This window comes from Pseudomyrmex gracilis, unplaced genomic scaffold (assembly GCF_002006095.1).
Source record: "Pseudomyrmex gracilis isolate BER0280 unplaced genomic scaffold, ASM200609v1 scaffold_60, whole genome shotgun sequence".
Taxonomy (NCBI): domain Eukaryota; kingdom Metazoa; phylum Arthropoda; class Insecta; order Hymenoptera; family Formicidae; genus Pseudomyrmex; species Pseudomyrmex gracilis.
Window position 1 is genome coordinate 451,166 of NW_018020644.1, and position 6,977 is coordinate 458,142.

At 41.7% G+C, this 6,977-nt stretch overlaps 1 long non-coding RNA gene across 1 annotated transcript; it reads right to left on the minus strand.

Moving 5' to 3' along the window:
* Nucleotides 1–1,495: 1,495 nt before the first annotated feature.
* LOC109854188 lies at nt 1,496–5,751 on the minus strand. Its single transcript, XR_002250195.1, has 3 exons — nt 5,635–5,751; nt 4,407–4,758; nt 1,496–1,917 (listed from the first exon to the last, which is right to left on the minus strand). It is a non-coding gene; the product is annotated as an uncharacterized LOC109854188 (long non-coding RNA).
* Nucleotides 5,752–6,977: the final 1,226 nt, after the last annotated feature.

Consider the following 6,977-nt stretch of genomic DNA (forward strand, 5'->3'; position numbering starts at 1 on the left):
ACATTGAAAGAGAAGAAAGAGAGAGAGAGAGAGAGAAGCTCAGCTTTATTTCAAGCGTAAACACTATCCAACCACAGAGATCTAAGTATATGTAAAACCTTTGTTCACTTTCTCGTAGATAGAGAATGCTGACAGAAGATCACAGAGAGTATAAAGAGATAAACAAAGCGAGAGGGAGAGAGAGAAAAAGGCAATATATATTCTAGGGTGAAAAAGAGAGATAGAACACTGTAGAAGTTACCAAAAGTAGAATCCAATATCATCGCATCTCTTCACTTTCGTGTTCCTCTGTGCGCGATTCACCTTCCTATCTCTTCGTCACCTCCGGAAATTTCAGTAAAGGACGTCACCATCTAACATACCCCTAAGGCTACATAATATCCTCTCTTGAATTAGTCCTTCAAGCACCGACTCCAGCTATCCGGAAAACATCCTTCGACTTTTTGTAAGCCTTTGACTTGACAGGGTCACTATCGCGAAAAACCGTCAATGAAAGAACCAGACAATAAAACCAAATCAAGATGATCGTATCGTTATCGTGCGTACGATTAACGTAAATGCGTGTGTGTTGAAAGTTAATACTGAATTTACCTGTAAAATGTGATTTCTGGCTTAAATCAAAATGTTCAATAGTTTTTCTACGACGCGAGATTCGCATTTTTAGTATATCTTGAAAAATACGAAAAAGCTACATCCACTTTTCCAGCATGCGCAGCAATAACAACCTAACGACGTTAACGCATTTCATCCATTTTGCGAACGCAAAATATCGCTCGGAAAGGGAATCATGATATTTTTTTAACGATGAGATCAATCCGTTCCGTCTTTTCGCTCTTTGATATAACTATGGCGCGTAGGCGAGCGGTGATGCTCGCAGAGCAAAATACACGATCGAATTGTTCGCGAACATCGGCATAGTCCGATGCACGTGTGGTTTATGACGATAATAAACTATTCGGAACTGATACAGGCCGACGATGGCCGTTTGTACTTTCATGTTCGTGCTGCCCGGGCTCCTATCGGTGATCGAGCAATTTATACGCGGGATATCCCGTGTACGAGCCGCGCGCGCGTTGCAGAGCGGCTCGTACACGCGTAAACCCGTAGGTCAGGTTCTCCATGTCTAGCAGAAATCGATACGTCGCCGGGAGAACGCGAGATGCTTGCGTAACGAGCGGCAGCAGCTTCAGGATCGAGCGAGCTCTTAATAATTGCGCGTCGAAGCGCGCAATGCACTGTACATCGGAAACCTGCCGACGTCGCGCCTAATTAGGCGCAAATAAGAGTTATTAACTTCCTAGCGCGTAATATCTTAATGGAAATATGCGATGTGTACAACTCTTCTCTTTTCTATCTGCACATTTTTTAAATGTGTCGGTTTATTAGCAGGTACAACGAATTATTTATTAGATATTTTTGCTTCTACATTAATTATAGTATTAATGTTACGTTCTTTATAAAAGATATATTCTTTCGGATAATTATGTACAGATTTGTTGTCGAATGAAATTCATTGATAAAGAGCTCGCAAATCATTATCCATTAATTTGTCGTATTTGAGAAAAACATATTACGAGCAAACACGGTTACTCGTTATTTCGAGCAACAACGCGATACCAGCACGACGGTTTGCGTTTCGGACGGTTGCACACTCAGTTGCAGCAGCGAGAGATGCGCAAGGACGGTTGCAACGTTCGCTAACATTCCAAGTCTAATGTTAAAGCACTCGACCGCTCTTTGACTCAGCGTCTGACGTAAATCAACTTTCGGTCAAAGAAACTGATGGAGTGTTCTGAGTCGACGCTTCTTATAAGGTAATGCTATAACGTAACGGTCCTCTGTCTCAACAAGCTTGTTTTCAATCTCTCAACGTAAGACGTCAACGTATTATCTTTCGTATGACATTTCTGATGATATCTAAAGTTCGAGAGAAGATAGAAAACATATAATAAATAGATTTATAAAAATACAAATTTTTTTTATAGATAACCAGTTAACAATCTGAAACCAGTTGTTCCACACGTACTGCGAAACGCAAAACGAACGAGTTGCTGACACATTTTTGAACAATGTGAAGAACGATTTCCATCTCCGCGAGCCCTCAATGCGTTGTTTTCTCTTTGCTCTACCTCCATATTACGTATTGCAAAGTTCACCAATGTTATTCGACTCGCGCCATTGAAAGTTAACAACCAGCAAGCGAGCTACCATATCGTGTGCATATGTGTCGCGCGACTAGTAATGCTTGTGCGTGGCACGGGAGAGCACTCGGGCATGGCATTGCCACCAGGAGGAGAGCTGACATCCCTTTGTGCGCTCGAGTAGATTTCTAAACAGCGTAGCGCTCCTTGTCGTCTGAAGGACCTTCACACGTTCGAGACGAGCGCGCGTTCTTCTTCACTGTGTGTGCGCGCGCGAGGGATGGCAGATACGTGAGAGAAACGCCAATGGAATTCTTTATTGTATTATCGATAATTAAAAGCGCGGATCGTTGTCAATCGAGAGAGACAATCGGACTTAAAATTCTGACGGAGTGCACATAGCTAAATTCTTTTGATGTATTTACCGCACGGTTTTGTTCGAAAAATTTAAATTTGTAGAACTGGTATGAGCGAGAAAATGTTTGATATTGGAAACATACCTGTAAGACATCGCATGCATGCGTGTGTACAGAGAGAACAGTAAATGTACATGAGCTCAGTCTAGCAAGTAATGCTCATAAACTTCGCACACCTGTTCACTTCACAGCGCCGGTAATAACTCTGCAGAAGAGTTTTTTCACAACTTGAGAAACAATTCGTAGTTGACCTTAAAACGAGTCAAGTTCATATTCGCGCTTTTACACACACGTATTTATATTACTGATAGATTTACATCATTTATCTCGTATTCCACTGCACACCATCTGGCTAACACACGTACCTATCGTACGCACGATTGCACACAATGCAGCCCTACGTATTTGCACGAGGATCGCGCTCTCGAGCACGCATAAATTATGTGGAGCGATTAGTAAAGCGACGCATTGACAAAGCGACAGTAGTATCGCATTGCTATTGCGACAAATTTCTATTTTTCAAAAAAACACTGGCTCATTATCGCGCGTGGTGTGACAGCTCGTTAAAGTAAATTCGCATTTCTTCGCATTCTCACATGAAACATCGCGGCACGTTGCCAAATACGTCTCTTTTCCATCGCGAAGTTGCACAAGCACACACGCGTGCAGTTAATCCGATTATTATTCAGACGGATTTCGCAATTTCGACGATGAGATATAATGAAATTGTAATTAAAGAGGTTTAATTAGCTCTTTGAATATCGTGGCAAATGATAACCGAGAACTGTACGAATTCCCATTTCGTAACGTAGATAAACCGGTTAACCGCACGATATTATAATATCGAGTATTAAAGCGAAAAAGTCGTAATATATATTAAATTTTCTATAAGGAAAAACCTTAGAAAGTTTAGAGGCTTAGTTGTATGAAATTCTCTCTTATAAAACTGTAATATTGTCGACAACGTTTTGTGTTGATTTTGTAAGCAAATAAATACTGTAACAATATTTAATATTGAAAAATACGCGTGTTTTCTTGAAAAATTTCGAGTGAACGTGTATGTTTATTGTGGAGTTTGTTCACAACTTTACAGAGAGATGCGCGCGAACATCGTCACTTCGGAAGTTCGGTCCGAGCGCGCGCGTCCTCGTCGAGTCTCCTCCATCACGGAAATTTACGAGCTTCGGGCTGTTCGATGCAATTCACGGGGAGCGAGTATGACGCGACGTCTCGAGAGTTCGTGCCATCCACGAATTTTGTAGTGCGCAAATTCAATCGATCGCGTCCACAGCAAAACGCGTAGTTCCGCATAAATGTGTGTGAGATAACGCACACAACCGCGTGTGAGAACGCATACACATGTGCGCACATAATCGGACAAACCGAATCCGAAATCTCCTCTCGCACTGGTGGAGAGGTTGCCTGACAAACTGATTCGAGAAAGTGAGATGGGGGATCCGACTGTATATATTATGTTTCTTTTGTAGAGAATGCAATGTCGCTAATTCATATTGAAGAGCAAATAATCAATAAAAAAATGGTAGGATTTATCCTGCCAACTTTTTACATTTGCAACAAGAAACAGATTTGACCACATTTGTGATTACTGTCTCAAATGGCGCAGCAGAATAACGCTGATGTTTATATTCAATCTATGTTGAGAACAGGTGAAAGAAAATGAGTTTGTTACGTATTCGAAGGTCAACGTCGCTGAGAGAAAGGACGACCGGGCGAATCTCGTTAAGGGCGAGTCTCGCATTTACCCTCTGTTCTCGAGACGTACTTGCGTACGCGTGGAACAATTTATTGCATCTTTCTTGCACGCTAAAGCATAGTATGAACCGCATACCTTATGCTCGGTTCCCAGCTGAGTTGAATCATAAATCATGCTGCTCTCTCCTTTCCTCCGTCTTCCTTGTCTTATCCTCTCGTCCACCACGGTCACCCTTATTTCTTATACGACAAACAGAAAGATCTTCTCGCTCGTGTACCTTTCAAGAGCAGTCATGATCAACGTCTAGACTCAGCCTCGTTCAATGCGAGTATTTCGCTGGTGCTTCTTCGTATTAGTTGTTTAAATATTTGTTTTTGGCGCTTTCGCTAATCATTTTGATTCTTCGCGGATCGCTCCAATCGAGGTTAAAACAAACTTGCTCATTTGGTAAGAATAAACACAGTCGCATATGTGATGAAATGACGAGCTACAGATATTGAGATTAAAACATCGCGACGAAATATCAGCGGTGCTCTTTCTATTTCAAGTTGGGGGTTCAAGGAAAAGGGGAGAGTCCTGCGCGAATTATCCTTCCACACTTTGCATTCCGCTTGGGAATGAAATATTACTCCTCTGAGGAAAATTTGATATACCGAGACACGCGCGCAAACCCCATTACATCACGTTTACGGCGACCGCGACGCAGAAACTTGATAATTACATTACATCACAGTTCTCTTTTATGACAACTAACATTACTAAGAGGCACGTGATTACTGCTTATTCCACCGGCGACATTTTGCACGTACTAGGCGCTCGAGTCGAGTTCGCCAACGATCTTCTACAACCCGCATAAACACGTGTAGCTCGATGTAACACGGCACAAAATTGCTCTCGGACTTTATAAATAGTCATCGTAATAATTAACCGAGATGAGAAACAGGATAAGCGCATAGAGAGATTTAATCAAATGTTATTCTTCAATTCAGCAGAAAGTATCTGCTGTCAGGATTTGCCTTTTACTCACGGTAATTAATAATCGATCGAGTGTATCGATATCATAAAGATCATTTTCTGACACGAATTTAACATATATTTTTTTTAATACATGGTCAGTGCTAAAGTTTTGTTTATTAACTCTAGTCATTTTTGATAAATATTAAAATGAGCATCGATCCACGCAATTGCAAGATATCATTTTCACTCCATTGTCATAATTAGCTCGTTTAATTTCGTTCGTTGTACCGTCGGAATTCAGGAAGTTAAAATTCGCTCTGTTAAATAACTGGTCATTCATTGACAACGCGGTGACACGTAAACAGCATTGGGGCGTTGTGTAATGGCAATTTGGTGTATTTGTTACCTGATTGGAATAAAGCGTCTAGTGAAACGAACAATTTCGATTATACACGGGGCTTGTAATTACCGAAAGAGCTGCGGACTATCGTGTAGCAATGCGAGCGCTAATTATTGGCTTACTGTCAAGTATATCTTGTTGTCGGCGAGTTTTATCGCGATTAAAACGAAGTATCTTGCAATGAGAAAACAATCGATATCAAGATCGAATATCGCATTGTCGTCGATTCGCCGACGATGAATTTCGACCGCGCGCGCGAACTCGCAATTTTTTCAACCAATGCAATCTCCGTTGATACGTCACACACGTAATTAATTATTCAATCGTATATAATTGTAAGAGAAATAAGAATAAAGTGTGTGATTTGTGTTTTTACTCACCGTTTTCAGTGTCTCGTAGTCTCTTTTCTTCAGCATATCTATTAATCTCTGGTGATCCATCTCTTCCTTCGTCATGTACACTTTTTTGTCTCTCAATTTCTCATTTTCGTAATCGTCGCACAAAACATTGCGAAAATTCACCTGCTGAACACTGTAATTCACTTTATTTGTTTGTTCGGCCGACGGATTTTCCGGCAAATCCTGTTCGAATTGCAGGTTCTTAACGAGAACTTCGTTAATCACCGCACCGCGTTCATCGGTGTCCTTCGCTGTTTCTTGAACCGCGAGATTTTCCAACTTTTCCCCGAACTGTAATCTACTTCGAGAAGGATCTTCCTCGATCTTGAGTCTTGAGCCTCGCTGACTCTCCAGTTCGTCCACGGGAATCGTTGCGGTCGACAAATTACTGTTCTCTCTCGAATGAATTGTTAATTGATCCGATTCCACTCTCGAAATGTTTTCGTAGTGAGCCGCAAAATCTTCGAACGTTACTGGCTCCTCCGGATCCTGTCTGATTTCTTCGTGACCTTTGGATTCTTTTATTTCTCGAGATCGAGGTTGAACTTTCGACTTAGCATTGCTGTGGCAAGGTGACGTCGATTGGAAAGTGGCGAAGGTCATCGCCGGTTCATTAACAACGACTTGCTGCTGATCCCACTTGGTGTAAATCAAACTGTCTTTTTTTTTATCCACCGATTCCTTCCATCGTCCATTCGGCAAACTCTGTTTTACCTTTAAACACTGTTTCAAACCAATCTCCGGATACCTACATAGCAAATTTATTTCGTTCTTTTGATCGTCCTCGTCGATAGTTTCGAGATGCTCGTGTCGCGACTCGCCGATCCTGTCGGACGACTCATCCTCGAGAGTTATCGACGTTTCCTTGACAGGCGGCTCCCGATCCGATCTAGTTACGTTGATTTTTTCACCGTAAGGAGACACTTGTAGAGAAGGTCGAAGTATCGACTC